Source organism: Typopeltis vanoorti, chromosome 22 (assembly GCF_054136105.1).
Source record: "Typopeltis vanoorti isolate ZY-2024b chromosome 22, IOZ_Tvanoo_1.0, whole genome shotgun sequence".
Lineage (NCBI taxonomy): Eukaryota > Metazoa > Arthropoda > Arachnida > Uropygi > Thelyphonidae > Typopeltis > Typopeltis vanoorti.
In genome coordinates this window covers 77,004,639-77,030,218 of record NC_143570.1, presented here as the reverse complement: position 1 = coordinate 77,030,218, position 25,580 = coordinate 77,004,639, and the positions used below count along the sequence as shown (strand labels likewise).

The 25,580-nt window shown below is 36.1% G+C and overlaps 1 long non-coding RNA gene across 1 annotated transcript in view; it reads left to right on the top strand.

Moving 5' to 3' along the window:
• Positions 1–686: 686 nt before the first annotated feature.
• LOC150094494 (uncharacterized) overlaps positions 687–25,580 on the top strand; it is a 66,008-nt gene continuing 41,114 nt past the window's right edge. Inside the window, exon 1 of the long non-coding RNA XR_016550230.1 lies at positions 687–912. This is a non-coding gene — a long non-coding RNA (uncharacterized LOC150094494). The remainder of the gene's footprint in view (positions 913–25,580) is intronic.

The following is a 25,580-nucleotide window of genomic DNA, read 5'->3' as shown; positions in this document are numbered from 1 at the left end:
ATTACCGCTTTCTCAATTAATGAGCTTGCGCAGCAAGCATGGAGAATTCGCCACTGCAGTGGAATCAGGTGATAAGAGGTCAGATCATAGCTGATTATGGGTAGCGCTATTGTTTCGCCAAGCAAAGTTAATTGGAGATATCGGTCACCGCATATAACTAATCGGTGGCTTTTTTTTATCTCTGGGATGGTGTCTGTGAATGATGGAATTGGTTTTTTACAGTATGTGAACCACGGAACGACTTACATCCAACTATCTAACTACTTCCACGTTATTTGGGCTGATCTCTAGTTTTAAGATGGCTCGCCATGGAAATTCGTAAATTGAACTGCAGTCATATCCAAGAGTTTTGCTATCTCGAAATGTCGTGGTCTCATTTTAGACACGCAATGGAAAAGCGTTCCAAAACCTCACTATTATCACGTGTCTGTTTACTTATACGACTCACAGTGCAACTCATTTTTATACAATAACCAGATTCAGTGTCTTCTTACATAGTGTAACTGGCTTTCATATTTTTTAATTTCGTGAATTATCGCGATATTTCCATTTCTTCGTTGATTTATGGGAATTGGTATACACAGTTGGGCTTACTTCGTGCTAATTGTAATGCAAGTCGGCTGGAAGTTGTTGACATTCAGATCCAACTTGTACAACGTGGTTTCGTTGTGCATGCGTTTGTTTATTTTCAAGAAAAGTTATTTGTGTATGAAATCAATGTTACAATTAATTTATACGTGCTTAATTTTTCTATTCAGAAAATGTGAAGTAGTTTCACTAAATAATATATATTTGTGATGCAGGTTTTTTCTCTTTTAAGCAATTTTCCTCATTTGGATAGTTGAAATTCTTATCTGTGTGTATACCATGAAAGAGGAACTTGCTTGTAGAGATTGTCAGATTTTAAAAGAGGTACGCTGATGGTTCTCATTTTATTATATTATATTTTTTTATTCATTGTTTTACTTTGTTGGGCGTTCTGTAGGCTGTTTGGTTACGAGTGCAGTTGTCAAGTCCAGATTACAGTACTTTCAATGGGTTTTAAAAATTGTTTCAAAACCCATTTTGTTCACTTTTCTCACATCAGTTGCGTCAATAATTGTCTCCCCTAGCCGGACAAGCCAACCCTAGTTTTCTATGGTGTGGCATTTTCGCGGAAGCTGAGTGCTGTAGCCTTAGAACCATACCACCCTATTGAAGTAAGTACCATTAGAATTTTAGGTGATGGCTTTCATCAGCATCAGAAAAATGACATCAGGTGTCCTATTGGAAACCCAAAGATGATACATTTAGTCAGAAGAAAAAGTTCTTATATTTTACATTTAAATTATTTCATTTTTTATCACTCCTCTCTTGTATTGTGAATGATGCATTTCAGTGGCCTGGCAAACACAAAAGAACCAGAATCTCCATTCAAGAGTTTGTACAGGACTACAGTAGTTATTCAGGCTAGCTTCACATCATAATTGACTTGATTTGAATGCATTGGGCAATTTCCTTATTTAGCTGTTAATATCTACTGGGACTTATCCTGCCAGATTGTGAATATTGGAAGCCATGGCATAGTATTATGCAGGGATACTGTTGAAGCAATGGGTGGGGCCAGGTAGATCTTAAGTGAGAGACATGTGTGAAAATCATGAATTAATCATAAATAAATACAGTAATACTGAAAAAGAAAACTTACACAAAAAAGTAACATTAACAGACAAAGCACTCATCACTGATTCTGGCAACCCATTCCACTCATTCACAACTCTCCAAGCAAAAAATCTAGTCCTCACACCTCTACCAACCACACATTTATTCAACTACCAGGGATGACTCCTTGTTCTGGTTGCTGTAGCCAAGTGCTGTAACATTACTCCTGCATCTGTCCTATAAAACCCTCTGAGCAACTTAGATGTTTCTATCATATCCCCTCTCTTTCTTCTATCAACCTACTTCTGCAATTCACGAACCCTCACCATCTTGGTCACTCGCCTCTGAATCCTCTCCACTGCTTCCACATCCTCAAGAAACCCAGGCGACTTGAGCATAGTAATCCAGATGTGGAAAAACAATTTTCTTATGTCTGCTTGTTAGTGTGTTCTTTAGTAGGCAAGTAAATCTTATGAGCTGCTTTAGCAATTTTAGCAATATCTGATTTAAACTTTAATATTCAACTTCCAACCCTAAATCTCTAGCTTCATCTATTTCCTGGAGTACCATTCCATTAATGTGGTATACAGATTGTAATCTGTTTATCCCAAAATGCATAACTTTACATTTCTCCACATTAAACTGACATTCATGATGTTTTGCCAATAATGACAGCCTATGTAAATTGTCCTGCAAGCTCTCCACATTGCTTTGATTTACAATGACTCTAATTTTTCATCATCAGCAAACAACTGAATATTTCCTTTCAGGTTATTTCCTATATCGTTTATTTACAAATTAAACAGTAGTTGTCCCAGCACTTAACCTTGTGGCATATCACTAGTCACCTGTTTTTGCCTCGATTCTATCGCTCCATATACCACTTTTTGATATCTGTCCAGCAGGCATCCTCATATCCACTTAACTAGCATCATATCCATCCCCATTTGTTCTAATTTGCATAACAGAGTTCCATGTGGTATTCTGTCAAATGGCTTTGCAAAATCCAGAAGAATCACTGTATAGCCATTTCCTTTATGCAAGTTTGCTGTTATTCTATTATAAAAAGATTTTAAATTTCTAAGGCATGACTGACTCTTCACAAAGCCATGTTGTTCCTCATATGGTATCATATTTTTATCCAGCCATTCTTGAATTCTTTTTTTTTTTTTTTACTTTTACCACCATGCCTGAGATACTGATTGGTCTGTGATTTGCTACTGTAGTCTTAGAATCTCACCTTATTCAAGAGAATTATTTTGCCTTCTTTCCACTCCCTTGAAACTTTACCAAGGGTGAGACTTTAATGAAACAGCCAAGTCAGAGACATTGCCAGTTCCCTTCCCTTCCCTTGCACTTACTTGCAAAACTCGAGCTGATATCCCATTTAATCCCACAGCTGTATTTACATTGATCTTCTGCAATATTCTAAGAACCTTCAGTTCATCCACCTCTGTTCACACATTAGTGTGTCACATAGGTTAAAGCAGTGATCTCACTAGGATGATATACCCATTCAAAGTGGTCACTCAGTAACTCAACTTTTTTATCTGCTTCTGTCTCCTTGTGACCATCAACACTCATTAAGGTTAATCTTCCATAGTCAGTTTTCCTCTTACTTGCCACATATCGAAGGAACTCTTTGGGATTTCCTTTGGCTTGCTCGGCTAGATCTTCTCATAATCTGATTTTGCCTTCCTTGCCATGCTGGTAATCTTTCTTGCCTATGCCTTTGCTGATCTCCTTTTTCTTTATATACCCTCCACATTATTTTCTTCTTTTGTAACTCATCCATATAACTCCTCCTCTTTACCTTAGTATACAATTTAATATTGTTTCCTCTAGATCAGGTGTTGCCAACTTCATTCTATATGAGCCAATATATGATGAGTGGTAGCTTCACGGGCCACACACATTTAGACAGAACTGAAATAAAAATAAACTCTGCATTTTTTCAAGGCAATAGTTATATGTATTGAATTACTATATTTGTTAAATCATTTTACTACTGGGAGAACAATATAAAATACTTCATTGATAAATTAAATATAAGTTATATTTATAACTTAATTAATAACACTTTTTAATTTATTTATATGTGAGAACCCATTTCCTCGACTCTTTTTGTTACAGTTTGTTTTGATAGTGGGATGCTTTCAAACTCACTGGCAATTTTACCTTCCCCAAATGCACATGCCATTTTCACAGAACAGTGTTTTACAAATTCACCATCAGATAATGATTTTTTTGCTATCTCTGCGCTTACAACAAACGATGCCAAAAGTGAGCTTTTTTGTATTGATGTTTGCCATCTTTGGTTTAGTAAAAATAGATTTCTGAGCACTAACCTTTCTCTTCAAATTATGTATAATTTTAGTACATACTTGTCCAACGTATTCTTGGTATTTAGTGGCATGGTGCTGTATGTAGTGGCGTTTGAGGTTTATATTCCTTATGCACAGACAATACTTGCAAACACACAAGGCACTGTGGTTTGTTGTCTTTATTGTTTATAAACAGAAATTCATTTTCCCATTTCTTCTGAAATGACCTGTTTTCTTCACAGATCTTACGTTTCTTACTCATAGTACACAAAGGCTGAAGTAACTGACCAGGGGACACAAACTGCAACAATAACTGATCACTGTAACCAGAGCAGAGCAAGTGGCTTTCAATAATGCGTTATTCTGGAGCACATAGAAATCTATCACTTCCACTACTACAACTCGCACAGAGAAGCAGTAGATTTTATAAATTGAGTAATCTTTTTAAAGCAATTTTGATTCCGTGTTGAGAATATAAATTGTTTCTGTCATCAGATATAATGAATATAACTAGTATATCAATCAGAAAATCTGCAGTCAAAATTAATAGCTAAATTGATAATCCATATAATTTAATATAGTTTTTATCCTGCCACAGGCTGCACAAAATCACGTTATGGGCTGTATACAGCCTGTGGGCCTGCTGTTGGCCACATATGCTCTAGATCAGCGCGTCTCAAACTGTGGGCCACGGCCCCCTTGGAGGCCATAAGTTTTTTTGAGGGAGCTGTGAAATAATGAAAACAAATTTAAGATGTTTTAAGACTAAGTAGATTTTTTTAATCTTAAAAGAAACATATTTTATTTTTATTATTTATTATTTCTTTTTTGTTCTTATATTTTAATGGAAAAAAATCACACATTGGTGTTGGTTCACAAATTTTACTTCTTGCGTATTTCAGCGCTTAATGAATATTAATAAATATATGCTTATTCATATAAGTTTCATTTTGAATGTATTGATAAGAAATATTGATCACAAAAAAGATTACAAATGCAAAATCTTGAATATAAATTGTATTGAATATAAATACAATAAATATTATAATAATATATGTCTGTATTACGATTTTTTTTTTGGATGGGGGCCGTGAAATATTTAAATTTTTCCAAAGGGGGCCTTGGCATCCATAAGTTTGGGAAGCACTGCTTTTCATGGTGACCCTTAACTATCTCCATGCACTACTAACATCCTTATCCTGCAATGTTTTATGCCATGACACAGATTTAAGCTTCTTCCTAAGCTTGTCATAATCACTTGCCTTGTAGTTCTACATATACCCTTCTTGACAGAATATTCCTGATGTTGTACATTCTCCCAAGTCGCAGACCAATCGGAGGCAGTGGGGTCACATTGGTTATGAATATCTCTTCTGATCCCATGACCAGGTCCAATACTCTCACACTCCTAGTCCCTTCCATCACATGCTGCCTCAAGTAATTATCTCTCACTAGGTGTATAAATTCCATTTCCTTCCCACGACGTGATCTTTCTTCCTTTCAGTCTACATCTCCATAGTTGAAATCCCCCTTAATAATCACTTGACCTGTACTCATTGTACTAATTTGGCAATGCATGTCTTCCAGATCATCCATGGAACTCTCTGGCCAGTAACAACAATCAACTGTATATTTTGTCTTACTGGCCTTAATAACATACCAAACTGCTTCAAATGAACAGCCATCTTCCTGCTTATCTCCTATTCTGTTTGGTTGCAGTTTATCCTTTATCACCAGTAGGTGGTTGTTTATAAAGCACTTGTCATACCACACTCTGAATTGTTGCGCTCAGATTTGAGTTACTGAGTGACCACGTTGCAAGGGTCACTTGCAACGTGGTCACTCAGTAGGATACGTGACAGACATTGATGTGGGAACAGAGGTGGATAAATTCTTGGGATATTGCAGAATCTCAATGTAAATACAGCTGTGTGATTAGATGGGATATTAGCTTGGGTTTTGCGAGAATATGCAAGGGAGAGAAACTGGCAATGCATCTGACTGGGCTGTTTAATTTAAGTCTCAGCTCTTGTAGAGTTTCAAGGGAGTGGAAAGAGGGCAAAATAATTTCCTTGCATAAGGGAGGTTCTACGACAGCAGTAGCAAATTATAGACTAAAAAAGAGAATTCAAGAATGGGTGGATAAAAATATGGTACTGTATGAGGGCAACATGGCTTTGTGAAGGGTCAGTCATGCATTAGGAATTTACTAACTTTTTATAATAGAGTAACAGCTGATTTGGATAAAGGAAATGGCTATACGGTTATTCTGCTAGATTTTCCAAAGGTATTTGACAGAATATCACATGGAACTCTGTTACACAAATTAGAACAAATGGGGGATGGATATGATACTGATTAAGTGGATAAGAGGGTGGCTGCTGGACAGATGTCAAAAAGTGGTGTATGCATGGGCAGAATCAAGGTGATAGCAGGTGACTAGTACTTTGCCACAAGGTTCAGTTCTGGGACAACCACTGTGTAATTTGTAAATAAATGATCTAGGAAATAACCTGAAAGGGAATATTCATTTGTTTGCTGATGATGCAAAATTAGGTAGAGTAATAGTTTATCAAAGCTCTATGGAGAGTTGACAGGGCGATTTAAATAGTCTGTCAGTGTGGGCAAAAGATAATGAGTGTCAGTTTAAGGTGGAGGAATGTCAAATTATGCATTTTGGGTTAAACAGATTACAAGCAGTGTACCACTTTAATGGAACTATACTCCAGTAAAAAAATGAAGCTAGAGATTTAGAGGTGGTGGTAGACAGAGAGGTAAAATTTAGAAGACATATTGCTAAGGTTTCTAAGGTAGCTCATAAGATTACTTGGCTATTGAATAACATGCTAACAAGTAAGGAGGTCTTGATACATCAACATTTGGATTACTGTGGCAGGTCTGGCCTCCTGGGTTTCTTGGGGATGTCGAAGCAGTGAAGATTCAGAGGTGATTATTCAAAATGAAGAGTGATCTGTGGAATGTTCGTTATGAGGATAGATTAAGGATATGTGGATTGTAGAAGTTGGTTGATGGGAGAAAGAGAGGGATATGATAGAAACATTTAAGTTGTTTAAAAGCTTTATAAGATTAATGGAGGGGAAATGTTTCATCACTTGGGCTAGAGGCACCAGAACAAGAGGTCATCCCTGTTAAGTAAAGTTAAGAAGTTAAGTAAAGATGTGGTTAGTATGGATGGTGAGAACTACATTTTTTGTTTAGAGAGTTGTGAATGAGTGGAATCGGTTGCCAGAGTCAGTTGTGTTTTGTCTCTGAATGTGTTCAAGGATAGGTATTATAGATTGTGTGGATAGTTTGGATCTCCTGCAATGAGTCTTCTGAATCCATGGAGATGCCTGTATAATAATAATAATTATTATTATAGTTCGCCCACAGTTTGTAGATCTCTGCTTGGCATCTTGCCAAGAATAGTCGATTCATGCTGAGAAATGAAATGAAGGACGTACGAATTGGTCGCCAACACGCAAAATCACTTGCTTTTTAGGTAAAATTTTCCAACTGTTATACAAGTAGTTAACTGCGATGTTCATAAAAGTGAAGTTAATTTTCCGACGTGTAATAATAAACAGCTCATCCCACAATACGGACTGATTACCCTATTATTGGAATGGATTCTCCTCCTGTTGACATATGCAGAAGTGTCGAAGGGTCTCGAATCTGCGGGCGTACTATATTATTATCCAGGTTTCATTGCATTGTGGAAACTTTGGAAAGGGTCTGGAGTCAAGTGACCAAAACAATATCAGGATTTTGAAATGTTGGTTATGAGGGGCGGGGGAGTTAAAGAAGTATAAATTGCTGAGTTTGGTGAATTAGTTAGGATAGTGTAGTGTAGTAGAGCAGCACCTTCTTTGAACAAACACTGAAATGATCTATGGCAATCAGAGGCAATTGACTAAGGTGGTTTCTGGTCTCTGGAATGTAGAGTATGAAGACAGATTGACAAAATGCAATTTGCAGAAATTGGTGGATAGAAGGAGGAGGGGGGATATGATTGAGACATATAAGCTGTTGAGTGGTTATTACCAAATTAACGTCGGGGAGGTTTTGCACAGAATGGGTGAGGATAGCAGGAGAACAAGAGGTCATTCCTGGAAGCTGTATAAGGAGGGTGTGAGCAAGGGAGTGAGGAGCAGGTTTTTTGCATGAAGAGTGGTGAGTGATTGGAATGTTTTGCCCGAGAGTGTGGTGTGTGCAGAGACAGTGAATATATTTAAGGCACAGTATGATAAACTGTGTGTATAACAGTGGACCTCCCATGATGAGTCTTTGACTCCATGGAGGTTTTTATAATAATAATAATAATAATGTGAAGTAGCAGTAGTATAGTAGATGAGTCTTAGACCAGAAAGTTCTGTGGTCATTCTCTGCTTGACTATACTTCCCAGACTTCTCATAGATGATTAAAGATTGGTGTTCCTGACTATTTTCTTAACAGAATGTTTTCTTTGATTAAAGCACAAGGAATTTGATAAACATCTGGGATGGATACAGGAGACTATTTATCCTTGCAGAAGGTAACAAAGATTAAAGTTTATTGACAGGGAAAAACTGGGCATAGATTATATTTCTTGAGAATCTTTGAAATTTGTTTAAAGATTACAGCAACATAAAGAATTTGTCCTAAAACTAGTCCTAAAAACCCTGTGTTTTTAGGACCAGTTCTGTAATAGTTGGAAATGTGAATATTCTGTGGAAGAAATGTGAATATTCTGTTGGAGAAGCTTGTGAGAGCTAGAATCCAGAGTTGGGTTGACAACAATGGTATAATCTTTGATGGACAGCATGGATTTGCTAAAGGGAGGTCGTGTTTTAGTAATCTACTTACTTATTACAATAAAGTGACTGCTTCCTTGGACAGAGGAGAAGGATACACAGTAATATACTTGGATTTCGCAAAAGCTTTTGATAGAGTGCCTCATGATAAGTTGACAGTCAAACTAGAGCAGATGGGGTTGGATATTAGATTAGTGCATTGGATTGGAGACTGGCTATCTGATAGGTATCAACAAGTTGTGTATGGGGGTGCAATATCCAGGAAAAGGAAAGTCACTAGTGGGATCTGTTTTAGGGCCATTACTATTTAACTTGTATATTAATGATATTGGCGAAGATTTGGATGGAGATATTCAGTTGTTTGCAGATGATGCAAAGTTGGGAAGAACCATAAAGAGTAGTGAAGATGTTGTGGCCTTGCAAGAAGACTTGAATAAATTGAGTGATTGGGCAAGCAAATGGGGGTGTGAGTTCAATGTTGCAAAATGTAAGGTTTTAAAATTTGGAAAACAAAGATGGGATGCAGAATTTATGCTTGGTAAGAATATATTGTTGGAAGTAGAGGAAATAAGAGATCTGGGAGTGATAGTGGATAAAGATCTAAAATTTAGGGGTCACATCGCCAAAATTGTGAAGACAACACAAAGACTTCTGGGAATGATGAGGAGGACACTGACGTGTAGAAGTAGGGAGATTCTTGTTCCATTGTATAAGGCTTTGATTAGGCCACACATGGACTATTGTGCCTAGATTTGGTCACCTGGTTTTCAGAAGGATGAGGAGATGTTGGAAAGGGTCCAAAGGCGACTGACTAAGGTAATTTCTGACCTCTGGAATGTCGAGTATGAGGAAAGATTGAAAAGATGTAATTTGCAGAGACTAGTGGAGAGAAGGAAGAGGGGAGATATGATAGAGACCTACAAGTTGGTAAGGGGTTGCTATAGGATCAATGGTGGAGAAGTTCTACAGCGAATAGTGGGAGATCAGGGGAGAACCAGAGGTCATCCCTGGAAACTGTATAAAGAGGGTGTGAGTAGGGGAGTGAGAGGCAGGTTTTTTTCGTGCAGAGTTGTGAATGATTGGAATGCCTTGCCTGAGAGTGTGGTGTCTGCAAGGAGTTTGAATGTGTTTAAGACCCGGTATGATGAGATGTGTGTGAGATAAAAGGACCTCCTAGATGAGTCTTTGACTCCATGAGGTCTTGTTTAATAATAATAATAATAATAAGAAGAAACCATACAGTTACATAGTACAGGTAGTTCTCACTTTACGAATTTTTATCTTTACTAAATTTTTGGATCGACTTTTTATTTTAAATTGTGCATGGTGAAGACGATTAGGGGTGCGTATAGGGAATTACGCAGTATGTAATGACATAATGATCAGTTAGAACGAGCCTCAGTCACTCATGAGCTTTGGCAACACGGGTGTGTTATTCATAGTTTTCTTTAATTACACCTGATTTTTTATTTTGTTTTCTTTTTAACTATAATCCTTTCACTTTTCTAACAATGTCAAAAAGAAGCAACTGTGCAAAACTAGAAAATGAGTAAAAGAAACAAAGAAAAGCAATTACCAGCCATCAAGCGGGTAGCATTATTAAAGCTCTTTTTGAGAAATTTTTTCTTGCCACTTCTACAGTTTGCACAATTTTAAAGGATACAGAAAAATATTTGAAAGTACAAAATGCACAATCTATGCAGTCTACATGGTTGCATAATAAAGAAACGGGCAGTATAATTCCTCATATGGAAAAACTGAACTGCTTGGATAAGTGACCAAACTCAATGATTAAACATGCCTATTACTTATGCAACGATTTGTACTAAAGCATTAGGCCATTTTTAAAATGCTGAAAGACCAAAAAAGGGATGACTGCAAAGAGACTTTTGCTGTAAGTAGTTTTTTTTTTTTATTATCCCATGGTATTATTACACCAGATCATAGAGGTTAAGTTCATGTATTTTATACAGCACCTTTTCTGGGTTGTTATAGAGTTCACATTTGGAAATATTCATACAGTTTACCAATTGCATTGGTGGTGCTTCCTCGATATTACAGATTTTGCAGGTAAGTAGTGAGTGGTTTGACTGCTTTAAAAAGAGAACTGGTTAGCATAACATTAAAGTACAAGGTGAAGCTGTAAGCGCCGATAGTGAGGCTGCAAAATCTTATCCAGAAAAATTAGAAGAAATAAGTAAAGGAGGAAATTACTAGGCATTGCAGATTTTTAATGTCAACGAGACAGGCCTTTTTTGGAAATGCCTGCAAGAACTTACATCGCAAAAGAAGAATCCTCAGTGCTAGGTTTTAAAGCATCAAAAGATTGCATCACTCTACTATTAGGAGGAAATGCTGCTGGTGATTGCAAGTTAAAACCCTTATTTGTGCATTGATCAGAAAATCCAAGATTTAAAAAGGAATTAATAAAAATACTCTCCCAGCAATATGGAAGGCAAATAAGAAGGCTTGGCTCATGGGTTCCTTATTCGAAGATTGGCTTATGCATCACTTTGTTCCTGAAGTGAAACTTTATTGTGAGAAAAAACAAATTCCATTTAAAGTGATTCTGATAACATACTGTGCACCTAGTCATCCCTTATCAGTAGCTAACATTTGCCCTAATGTAGAAAATAGTCTTTTTTACCTCCAAATACAACTTCTCTTTTACAACCAATCAATAAGGGAGTGATTGCGATGTTTCACTTTAAAGCACATTATCCCAATGAGATTTTTGAAATGTTAATAGAAGCAACTGATAAAGATGGAAAACTTTCTATCAAAAAGTTTCGGAAGACATTCAACATTTTAGACACAATTCGGATAATGCAGAGTGCCTGGACTAAAGTTTCCGAAAACACTATAAAAGGAGTATGGCAGAGGCATAGCTAGAGAGGAGGCGAGGGGACGGTCCACCCCAGGTGGCACTTTGAACCTTTTTGAACTTTTGTAGTTAATTCTAAAATACTGTCCTCGAGAACTCATTTCCAAATATTATAATACTACTGTGAATTTTCCTCACAATTACTGTAAGTGTTGCTATTGGTAAGAGGAATTTTTCTAAATCAAATTGATTAAGAATTACCTACATTACTATGAAATAGACTTCGTCAATGTCATCAACAATTTTGCTAACAGAAAAGCAAGAAAAATAACATTTTAGAATGTTGAAATTCAAGTTTTACTTGTAAAATAAACATAGTGTTTTAATTTATTTCCCTATATATCGTTTTGACTTTTTGTAGTATTTTTGGTGTGTATTGGGAGGGGCGGCAAAAGCTACACCACTGGAGTATGGCATAAACTTTCTCCTCAGTTTAATGATAATTTTGAAGGCTTTGAAGACCCAACAAAGGTTGTGAATTCTGAAACTCAAGCCACCTTAGGTATTGCTAACCAGTTGGAAATGGAAGTTTCAGAAGGTGATGTCAATGAGCTGCTTTAATCTCACACTATGGAATGCTCACCTAATGATCTTCTTGAATTAGAGGAACAAGAAAGAAAAGAAGAAAAAAAGACAAAAACTATAACGAATATGACGCCCCAACTTGGTTTTCACTTAAAAGGTCTAGAAGAAGCATTTAAACTTATCAAAAAAGCTCAAGCAATCTTTTAATCACAAGATTCAGACTTCAAATGATTTAGTAAACTTTCCATTTAGTAAATTTAGTAAAAATTCCACAAAATGAATAATGCTTCTGCTTACTATCGAGCTATTTTAAACAAAAAGGAGCGAAAGTCAATGAAGCAGATAACACTCAAAGCCTTCTTTGAAAAAAAAGATGCACCAAAGCTTCCTAATATATCTCCAACTACCTCGACGGCTACCGATTCACCCGTTGATATAGAAATGAGTTAAATTTTTTTAAAGATTTTTTTTAAATTTAAAAGTTTTCTTATCGTATTTTTTAAATATGTAAATGTTTGGTCAGTAAAGTCTTTTCTTATCATTTAATATTCATTTTATATTTTGTATATTCTTTCTTACGACCGTAACTCTTGCTTATAGCATTATTTCTAAGGCAAATAAACTCTCGCTTTATGAATTCCCAATTTACGAATGGTTGCCAGATACCAATTAATTCGTAAAGGTGGGAACTACCTGTATTAGTTTCATATCATCAGGGTTGGAGTAAACAACAAGTGTTCTCTTTAGCAAAGTTTTGATGATGTCCATTTTTTGAGATGGATGATGTGCTGAATCTTGCTGATTCAGCACTACCTTTGTTTATGAAGGTAGTTAATACACCTAATGGAAAGCAGGAGGGAAGGATTTCCAAGAAAGATAATTTTGTCTTTTCTATTTCCATCGCAAAGTTGGTACAGAGATGTAGGTTGTTGATTTTAGTTAAGAAAGAGGATATGGTGTCTTCAGGGTGAGGCCATATAGCTAAAATACATACCATCCACATAGCATACCCAGAATGAGAGTCAAAGGTTGCATGGAGAAGATATCTTCTAGATACTTAAGGTAGAAATTGGCTAAGGCAGGAGAAAGAGGGCTTCTCCTGTAAGTACCTTTGATCTAATTGTAGAGTTTATTTTTGCAGACAGACTAGCCAGAGTGAATGACAAAATCAAACAGTTTGATGATATCTGGAGAAAAAGCCTGTGATAATTACTGAATATAAAGATTGATTGTCAAAACTGACCATGAAGTTTTATTTTGGTCAAGAAAATCTGCCAAAAATCCTTAATACACCTTAATGCTTAAGTTTTGTTAAGGATTAATACTTAATACTAGGAAGGTATTCTTCTTAGACCTATCGTTTGCTATATTAATTACTGGCTTTACTACTTACCATTAGGCATAATTCTTATCTGAACTCTTAAGTTCCCTAATTCAGTGCTTCCCAAACTTCTGGATGCTGGGCTCCCCTTTGGAAAAATTAAAATATTTCATGGCCCACCTCGAAAAAAAAAATCGTAATATAGACATATGTTATTATAATATTTATTATATTTATATTCAATACAAAACATACATAGCGAATATTGCAAAAATCAAATGCAAATATTACATTTTTAGCATCTTACATACACATTTGGCATGGCACATTATCTCATATTTTTATATAGATAGATATATTGTTATTGTATATTTGCAGTACAAGCACATGAAACGTAAAATGATTAGTATAATTCTAGAAAGAATTAAAAACATGAAAGCAGTTTAATAACAATTTAATGTGATGGATGTGTTTCGATACTGCTTCACCAATGTCGGGTGAAATATTTGAAACTGCAATTCTTAGATTTCTGCTTTGAAATGAAACTTATATGAATAAGCATATATTTACTCATATTCATGAAGCGCCGAAATATGCAGGAAGCAAAATTTGTGAACCCGCATCAATGTGCGAATTTTTTCCATTAAAATATATAAAAATAAATAAATAAATAAAAATTAAATACATTTCTTTTAAGATAAAAAAAATCTAAAACATTTTAGATTTGTTTTCATTATTTCATGGCCCCCTCAACAAAACCTAATAAAAACTGTGGGCCACGGCCCACAGTTTGGGAAGTGCTGCCCTAATTGACCATTCCTGCTTGTTTAGAAAAAAATTCTTCGAGTATGGTGGGTAATATCAAGGAGGCAGAAGGTTACAAGTGGGGTCCCACAGGGCGTAGTACTAGGACCTGTTTTGTTTAACTTTTATATCAATTGGATTGTAGGGGGGGGGATATTCAGTTGTTTGCAGATGATGTGAAGCCAGGGAGGATTATTAGTAATAGTGCAGATGTGGCAGCCCTGCAAGAGGATTTGAATAAACTTGACATGGGTAAATTAATGGGAGTGTCAGTTTAATGCAGCAAAATGTAAAGTCTTGAAGTTTGGGATACATCGATGGGAGGCAGCATACTCTGTTGAAGGAGCTGGACTGGAGGAAGTAGGGAAGGCAGGGGGACCTGGGGATTATGATTGATAGAAACCTGAAATTCAGGGAACATATTGCATTGCAAAGGTGATGAAGATAACCCAGAGGATTGCTGCAATACTGAAAAGGACGCTGACCTGTAGAGATAACAGAGTTGTCATTCCATTGTATAAAGCCCTGATTAGACCACACTTGGACTATTGTTCTCAACTATGGTCCCCAGGATTTGAAGGGGATAAAACTGTGGAAAGGGTACAGAGGTGGATAACAAAGATGGTTTCAGGAGTATACAATGTTGGTTATGAGGATCAGTTGAGGGAATGTGGACCACAGAATTTGGTAGATAGAAGGAGAGGTGATTGATATGATTGAGACTTTTAAACTGTTGAGAGGTAGTTACAGGATTGACACTGGGGAGTTCTTTCATGTGGTGGAACAGGGGGGAAGAAATGAGGACAAGGGACCATCCCTGGAAATTATGAAAGGAAGCTGTGAGCAAGAGGGTGAGGAGTGGTTTCTTTGCATGGAGGGTGGTTGAACCGTGGAATGCATTGCCTGATAGAGTGGTGAGAGCATGAACGGTCAATGAGTTCAAGCAGTAGTATGATAGACTTCGTGTTTTCTAGGAAGGACCTTTCACGATGAGTCTTTTGACTCCATGGCAGCCTGAATCATCATAATAATAATTTCTTAATCCCAAAAAAAAAAAAAAAACACAAAAGCTTATTGCCTACTGTCAGTCAGTTTTGACATTCAGTCCTTGTTCCTGCTATGAAAACTTTTCATTTATTATCACAGACTGTTTCTTCAGATAGAGTCAAACACTACATGATTTTGTCATTCACTCCAGTTATTTTGTTTGCAAAATTAAACTCTACCGGCAGATCAAAGGTGCTTTCATGAGGAAGTCTTCTTTCTCCTACCTAATAAATTTCTATCTTGAGCATTTAGAAGACATCCTGTTTCCTCCATATAGCTTTGCATTATTCAGCACTTCTCCAACTAAGGATGGAATTGACAGACTCTGTCTGTCAATTCCATCATTAGTCTGAGAAGTAGGTATCACATTTGTGGTAACTTGCCCATTTTTGCTTTGGCTGCTATGGTCTTTACTTGTTATCAGCCCATTTTCTTTAAGGGGTGAGTCCTCCCATTCTGAACAGGAATTTTGGTATTCAACTCACTAGGTATGACATACAGCTGACATAGAAGACAAACTCTCACTGCATGAGATAAAAATATAGAAAAGTATTTAAACATAATACAGATTTCCCTTACATAAATATTTTATTGGCATAAAATTTTACCCCAGTAACAAGGGTATCTAGTATGACTTTCAAATTAAACAACTAGAACAAAAATTGGTATACATTAGTTCCCCCTTTATCCATGGGGATATGTTCCAAGACCCCCCCAGTGAATACCTGAAACTGGTAGTACTGAACCCTATATACACTATGTTTTTTCCTATACATACATGCATACCTATGAAAAGTTTAATTTATAAATTAGGAACAGTAAGAGATTAATAACAATAATTAATAAAATGGAACAACTATAACAATATATGATAATAAATTTTTTTTCTTTCCTTATGAAGTCGAGAACTTTCACCTTTTCACGTAAAGGGAACACGTTATGGTTTCCTCTTTGGCATGTTTGAATTGCCAGCATCACTATTCTTAGTGCTTTGGGACCATTATTAAGTAAAACGAGGGTTTCTTGAACACAAGCATCGTGGCAGTCGATCTGATAACCGAGATGGCTACTAATTCTAATACACACACACATAACATATACAGTACAGTACAGCATGGATATGCTGAACAAGGGATGTTTCATCCTGGGCAGGATGGAGCGGGGCGATGCACGATTTCATCACGCTACTCAGAATGGCACGCAATTTAAAACTTATGAATTGTTTATTTCTGGAATTTTCCATTTAATAATTTTGGACCAAAGTTGACTGCAGGCAACAGAAACTGTGGAAAGCGAACCCGTGGATAATTGGAGACTATGGTATTTAACAATGAAAATGTATGAACTATAAGTACATGATGTAAAGTGTCATAGTCTAAATGCATTAAGGTTTTAGTAAAAATAACTTTAACAAGAGATTTAAAAAATATAAAAAATAATAAATAAAATTAAAATTAATTCTGAAACTTGTAAAGAAGATTGGTTAATGTAGCAAGGTTCCACAACTTTCTTTGTATAACCATTTTAAGAGATTATTACTTTTATGGAGAACCTTAATTTCCTTCCAAAGGATTTAGTGTCTGGTGGTGGTAGTGTGTTCCACAAGTCCTGATTGTTTTAGCTCATGTAGTCTAAACATTCATTACAATTACATGCACAGCTGCTGATCTACCTGTTTGGTTAAAAGCAGAATCTTATCTTTAGCTGTGCCTAGAAAGGTAGATATATTGTCGATAGTGCAGAAGAACACCTGTAGACCAACAGATCTAAGTAGTTTGGCTATACCTTTAACATAAGGAATAGTAACATGACACACAACCTCTGTATCACTATTACGATGAGGGCCAGATGACAGGGAAACTATAATTGTCAATTAAATTGTTGACATATGATTCAGTAAAGCCATTAGTAAGGAAGGTATGCTTGATGTGTGATTTATTTCTTGAGAGAGTAGCATTTCAGTAGAGCAGAGAGAGTGTGTGCTCGATGTACCAGAGTCTTAATGGTGCCAAATTTTTGACAATTATGATGGTGTGAAAGAGAATGAATGTGAAGTCCAGTATATGTTTTCTTTTGAAAAACTGAGAAATGAAGGCTACCATCAGGTTGACAGCAGATTTAAAAAGGCAAGCCAATTGTTCACTTGTAACTCAAGTGAACCGGATACAATGTGAAAAGTGTTGATCTTATTGATGAACTCTTGTAGATATGTATGGAAACTGAAAATATCAACTACATATCAGTATCGTAAGGATAATTTAGGAAAGATGCTATTCAGTATCCATTGCTTAAATTGTTTCATGATGTAGCTAGCTAGTGTGGGAGAAAGAGAATGATGTGTTACCACATGTTTTGATGTATCAGGGAGTTGACACCCACCTTGACATACTTGTTTAGTATGCATCTTACATTGGGTCATCCAAAGCAGTGGAAGTAGGGCAAGATTGTGCTGCTTCATGTGGGAGATGACAAGACGCAAGCGTTCAAATTATACTCCAGTCTTTTTGTCTGGAATTATTGTAGTTAAAATGTTTGAGAGGGTAGTGAGAATCAGATCCACAATTCGATTAAAAATAGTAGCATTTTCTTTGATGGGCAGCATGGATTTTCTAAAGAAGGATTGTGTGTTATTAATCCACTTACATATTACAGTAAGGGAGTGACAAATGCATTAAACAAAAGTGGTATACTTAGATTTTGCAAAGGCCTTTGATAGATTGCCACATAATAAGTTGGTAATTAAATCGGACTGGATGGGGTTGTATAAGAGATTAATGTGTTGGTAGCAGGGTTTTTTTCTCCTAGAAACTCGGGTTTTTCATCCCATGTACAGACAAATTGGCCCTTCAGAAAACATGCAATTTACAGACAAAAAATACTAGTTGTGGTGGTGGTGGTGGCCAGTGGATGGCTTTGATGTAGTTGATTGGTAGTAGAGGTTCAGTGTAGTGGTGGAGACGGAGAGATGTACAGTGGGTGACCTCCCATGATGAGTCTTCGGACTCCTTGGAGGTGTCAGTAATAATAATAATAATAAATTGGAAATTAGCCATTTTATAGAATTCTGCAAGTTGTGTATGTGGAGCAGTATCCTGGAAGAGGGAAGTCATAATAGTTTGTGTTCCCGAGGTCTGTTTAACTTGTATGTTATTGATTTTGAGAAAGGTTTGAATGAAGATATGCAAATGGTGAAAGTTTGGAAGAACTAAGAGTAGAGCAGATGTTCTGGATTTACAAGAGAACTTGAATAGACTAAGTTAATGGGCACGTGAGTGGGGCTGAAAGTTTACTATTGCAAAGTATAAGATTTAAAAATTTTGAAAACAGAGATGGATGCTGAGTATATAACTTGTGGACCTACACACAGCATTTAAGCCCCACCGCAAACTTGCTACCCTTATCCATTCTACAAAAGATCAGCTCCCTCCTCTCTCAGTGCCTGAAGTCTATAAAGTACCCTGTTCCTGTAAACTGGCATACTTTGGACAGACAGGCAGATCAGCTACTGTTTGCCTGGAGGAACATAGTCATACATTTGCAACCATGACTATGGTCAGTCAGGCCTGGCTGACCATGTCTTGGATACAACCCACAGGATCTCATGGAAAAAGATCACTATGCTCCACCACAGCAAATTCAAAAGAGAGAGACTATTCTTAGAATCAGCAGCAGCTCTCAGGAATCAATCAAATCTTAACAAATATGGTTGCATTAAGCTTCCTAAGATTTGGGAAACACTTATCACCAGATGTCCCACTTTACATTCCAGGCCACCTACAACCGCCCTTAGAGGATACTCCACCTAGATAGGACTTTAGTGTCACCCACGTGGTTGGGCTTAGTATTGTTTGTTATTTGATGTTACATTAGTTTTTTTGTAATCCCTGAAGATGTCTCATTGACTGAGATGAAATATAGGAAGAATTAAATTCTGTTTTAATCCTTTCTGAGTGCTGTATACAATCCATCAAGCCTCCAACATGATGTTGGAGGCTTGATGGATTGTAGACTTAAGGTAGAGGCTTAAGTCCTCACAGCACTTAAGCCTCTACACACGGATAACTGGTGGAAATATATTGGATGAGGTGGAGGAAATAATAGATCTGTGGGGAGATATGGTGAATAAGGACCTAAATCGAGGATATTTGATGAATGCCCTCGATTTGTAATGCTGTGATAAGTAAATTTTTTCAAATTTTTGCTAATAATTCCAAGTTAATTTATGAATTATCAATTATCTATTTGTTTTATATGTGTGCTTGATAAGCTGAGTTATTTAGACTTAAATAAAATGTGTATACTTCCTTAAACTATATATTGTTGATATAGCATCAATATGTAGCAGAACAGTGGTGACCAAGACATCTTTGTAGGACAAGCTAAATTTGTGAGATGTATTGGTCCTGAAAGCTGAAAGATTTGTGGAAGGAGAGTGAAACTGGTGAGAGAATGTGTGTGTGTGATGTTTTGAAAGTGAATATGGAGAGAAGAAATTAAATGAGAGTAGAATAGAGAGTGTCGATAGAAGACCAGAAACGTAAATATCAGTAGTAATACTGAAAGTGGTGGTGAAAGTCCAGGAGAACAAAGAAGACCTGAATAAAGAAATAGCATGTTTTCATGCAGTCCTTCACAGGACAAAGCATGATGTTGAAAGGCTTAAGAAACAGCAAGAGATTAGACAAAATGAAAACAACAAAAAGAAATTTGTAAGAATAAATGAGAGAAAGAGCACAAGCAGATAATTTTTGATGCCATTTCTATGATAAGGGGGAGTACTTCATGAAAGTGCTTCAGTGCAGAAATGAATAATATTAGTTTTGCTGTGAATACAGAAAATGAACGGGAAAGAAATTATTGTTTCAGCTGAAACCTATGACACAAGAGGTGAGAAATATTGTATGAGAGAGGATATGAAAGAGTTATTTGAAGAAGCATTTGGATTTGTAAGTCTACCATGCTGTGATAGAGGCAAACTGAGAAGGAGAGTGATTATAGCTAATGAATCAACATGCAGGTTTTGCAGAAGGAACGAAAACTTTGTGGACTTGTGACTTGAGTTTGATAGATGGAAAGATTTGTAAAATGCTAATGGACTGCATTTGAATGGATTCAGAATTAGGTTTCTTAAGAGAGCTTTATTCACTGAGAGTGTGGACGTGCAAAGTCAGGAAAACTAAAGAAATTACATCATTCAGGAAGCAAATGAGTGTGTGAATGAACAAAAAATCTAATCTCTCAGGCAACGATATAGAATGGAGTAGTCAATTCAAGATATAAATGTGGTTTGAGGCCTAAAGGGATATTACAGTTTCTATATACTAATGCTAGAAGCATCAAGAACAAGAGGAAGGAGTTTTTGGCAATGGTTAGTGAAATTTATAGGCATTAATGAGACTTGGCTAATGCTAAATGATGATGTTACATGGATAGAATATGATTGATTTAGTATTTTCATGGAGAATAGAGTAGACAGGACAGTGGGAGGGGAACTGCTGATGACAGCAGGTGAATTGCAGCAACAACAACATTTGGATTCACTCAGGCAGATGGCAGTTCTTTTGAATCAATTTGGTGGGAGATTGAGGCCAGTAGGACAAAATGTAAAATTGTTTACTGCTATAGGTCAGGGATGACATAGAAGACATGCATCAGCATATTAGTACAATGAGTACAAATTGAGTAATTATTATGGGGATCTGTCTCTAAAGTTGACATGGGATGTCAACTTTAGAGACAGATTCGAAAGAGGAAAGAATGCATGACTGAGACAAAATGGAATTTATGCACTTATTGAAGTGTAATTACTTGAAGCAGAATATGTTATGGAGGAAACTTAGTGCACAAGAGTGTTGGGTCTTGTTATAGGATTAGAAGACCTGTCAATAACTAAGATGAATACATTGCTTCCAATTGGGGAAAGTGATCATGTGGTCTTGACTTAGGTTATACTGTTTTGCAAGTTGGATTCCATCATCCCTTCCCCTGGCCTTTCATAATAGACTTTGTCATGCCAAACATATATGTAAAAAATAAACATGTAATGATGCAGTACAGAAATGTTAAATAGTTTAAAAAAACTATAAATATCCTCTATTAAATACATAAAAGACACATACATTTTACACCATATTCAGTTGGACGATTTTTAAACACTGAACACACCAAACATATTTTTCAGTTGATCATTTGAAAGCCAGCTCAATTTTTAAAATGTGCAAACCAATCATTGCTTGCAGCCAATGACTTTGTTACTTCAGGATACTTTTTTCTCCTTAAAGTCCTCAAATAAACTTGTCTTAGTCTGTATTGTCATAAGTCTCAAAGGAACACGTTTCTGGATCTGGTCTTTCATCCATATCATAAGCAATTTTTCCATCTCCATTAGTAGTGCCTTCACATTTTTTTTATTATTATTATAGTTTTCAAGTTGATTGTTTCTTTAACATGTTCTTTATTTTACTATGGTATTTATTGTTGATACTGCAAGACTAAGTTCACATGCTACACCAGATATGCTTTGTCTTCCTTTATATTTCTATATTATTCATAATTTCTTGGGATTATTCATAATTTCATAATTTCTTGGGATCTCTCTCTGTATTTATATTGCATATATACATATGCATGTAGTAGGTACTGTAATCATCATAGTACATTTAATATTTTGTTCACATCTTTTGAAACCAGTGTTTGGCTTTTATGAAAATTATTAGTAGTCTATATACTCTAATGACACCTAAAACATCTTCATAAAATAATTAACTACTAATATTTTTATACTAGATACTCTTTGGTTTATGTGTTTAATACTGTTATTAATTATTTAATTGGTCGCTAGTGATGACGCAATGCATCACCAAATAGAAAAGATGAGGGCAAAAAGAGTAATCATAATGGGAGACTAATTATCCAAATATTGATTGGGTAGCAGTAGAATCTCATGAGAAGAATGAAAATGAATTTATTGAGCTGTTGCAGGACAACTTCCTCAAGCAGCATGTCACAGAAGGAACTCGAGGTCAATGAGTGTTAGATTTGATTATAGCATCAGAGGGCATTTCAGTAAAGATGTAACTATTCTGCCTGCAGTTGGTGAGAGTGATTATGCGATCTCACTTGGGAGGTGACTAAGTTTATGAATGTTCCGTTCAGAAAAGGCTACATGCTGAAGTACAAAGCAGGAAATTATGACTAACTGAGGAGTATACTGAGTTCAATGGAATGGGATTGGTTGCTGGATGGGAAGAATATCGACAGTGCATGGGAAGCATTTAAACAATACTTGAATGATGAGATATAAGAATGTGTCCCAAGAGTTCGAAGAATAAATAGGATAGGAGTCAAATGGATGTGTAATCTTATTAAGAAGGAGATTCGCAAGAAAAGGATGATATGGAAGGAATACTGTGTTCATAAGGATGATGCCAGCCTAGTTGGCTGAGTGGTTAACATATCTGCTCTCCAGCCAAAAGGCTCAGGATTCGAATCCTGCCATGGTGGGCATGGATGTTTGTGATTATATGTGAAAGTACTAGTGGTGGTGGCAGGCAGTAGATGGCTTTGGTATAGTTGCAGTTCGCTTTAGTTGGTGGATTGAGTGGTGGGGATAGAGAGTTGTAGAGTAGGTTCCCTCCCTCGATGAGTCTTTGGACTCCTTGGAGGTGTCATGTAATAATAATAATAATGTCTGTTATGAAAATTATAAGCAGCAGGATAGCTGCTTATAATTTTCAGAATAGTCACAACTGTTGCACAGAAAGCAAAGTCTGAGTATGAAAAGAAACTGGCTCTGCATGCTAAAGGCAACACACAAGAATTTTTTCAATATGCTGCAAGTAAAAGAAAGAATTCTTGTGTGTTGCCTTTAACACCAAAAGAATAACTTCTAAATGCAGATGGTGTGAGGGTTACAGATGCAGAAGAGGTTCTTCAACTAATAAGTACCCATTTTGTTAAAAGCTATCAATGTGGTGTATGCAACATTGAGCTCACTGCTACCTCTTCACTGGATGAAGAAACTCAGGTATATGAGAACGAGGTATTAGAGCTGTTGCACAATTCAACAATAGGGACTGATGGGATGTCAGCATGTGTGGTCAGCATGTGTGCTCAGCTGAACTGCTATTCCTTTGACCAGACTGTTTAATATGAGTCTCAGAACAGAATGGAAAGAATGTATAGTAATTCCATTGCACAAGAGTGGTGCAAAGACCTATGTATCCAACTATCAACCAATTAGCATCGCAGGAGTGGTGGCGGTGAAGATTTTGGAAACATTGGTTAGGGCTCGCATTCAGAAATGGGTTGACAGTGAATCTCTACTTTGCAATGAGCAACATGGGCTTACTAAGGGAAGGTTATGTTTTCGCAACTTGCTTACACTCTATAATAATGTTACCATTGGACTAGACAAGGGGAATGGATACACCATGATAATTTTGGATTTTGCTAAGGCTTTTTGACAGAATACAGCATGGTAGACTGTTGCATAAATTGGAGAATATGGGTTTGGGTTATAGAATATTAGCGTGGATAAGAGGATAACTGATTGACATATATCAGAAAGTTGTCTACGGGAGATGTGAGTCTGCTAGATTTAAGGTAACCAGTACATTAATGATATTGGAAAGGATTTGACAAGCAACATATAGCTATTTGCTGATGATGTAAAGGTAGGTAGGGTAATCAGGAATGCTGCTGATATGCAGTACTTGCAGAATGATTTGAATAAGCTGGAATTGTGGGCATGAGAAAATTGATGTGTTCAATATCAGTAAATGTAAAGTCATTCACTTCAGCGTGATTGGATATCTAATGTTGTATTATATTGGTGGGATTAAGCCAGAAGAAACTGATGAGGCTAGGGTTTTGGAGTGTTAGTAGGTAGGAAGTTGAAGTTCAGGGGCCACGTAGCAAAGATTGCAAATACAACTCAAAAGATAATTGCAATGCTGAATTAACGTTCATATTTAAAGATAAGGATGTTATTTTGCCTCTTTACAAGGCCTTAATCAGACCTCACTTGGACTGTTGTGTGCAGGTGTGGTCTCCTGATTTCTGTGTTGATTCTGATATAGTGGAGAGAGAGTGAAAGGAGAGGGTTAAAAATGATATGAGGATTGTGGAATACTGATTATGAAGACAGATTGAGAATTTGTAGACTGCAGACACTAGCAAACAGGAGAATGAGGAGTGATATGATTGAGACTTACAAACTTTTGAAAGGATCATATAGGATTTCAGTTGATTGAATTTTTCAATTTGTGGAGGATTGGGAAAGGACCTTGGAATCTGAGAATGAATGCTGTTAAGAAGGGATTGAGGGCTAGATTTTTCTTACATAGGGTGGTGTGTGATTGGAATGGATTGCCATTGGATGTTGTGAATGAAAGCAGTGTGAATGAATTCAAGAATAAGTATGATTTGGTGTGTGGCCTCCCTTGATGAGTCCCTGACTCCCTGGAGGTCTCTCTTAATAATAATAATAATTTTTATCATATGTACATAGTTCTGATAATTCAAAGTTCTGATGCAATTAAATTATTATAATTATTACCTTTCTGATACATTTATTACATATTGCTGAGGGCATTTATTTTATTTATTTTAATATACATAATTATAATAATAGTATTAGTAAGTACAGTATATTAGTTGTATATTTGTTATCTAGTTTACATTTTTCGAAGCGATTCATGGCTTATGTGAAGATGAATAAGTATAATTAGTCTATTTTGTTTTTTTTAAGCATGTGGCTACTTTAATATTAGGCATTGTTATTGCCATGTGTTGAGTATAGGGATCACAAGGCACTCTTTAGGACAGCATATAAAGTTAGTTTCTTCATATTCTATAGAAGCTTGTTTGGTATATAGAATTGACAGCTTGCTTTTCCCTATGCATTATTATACTTGTAGCATATGTTATATGATGAGGTCTTGTTTGATTTGGAATTGTTATGTTTGGTATTTTCTGGAAAAGTAGTGTCTTAACATGATAGTGTAATGTCTAAGATTTGTTATAGTTAGAAGTCGATTGTTGGTATATGTTAATTGATGAAAAGAAGAGGATACTATTTTGGCATTCAAAAGCTGTTGTTACTATCATTCTATTTTGTAATGCATTTAGTTTTTTAAAGTATTGCAGTGCAGAACCATAGCAAGCTATACCATATGTCAGTATAGATTCACCTGGGAATTTATAGATGATTTTCCTAGTATTTGAAGGTAATATGTCT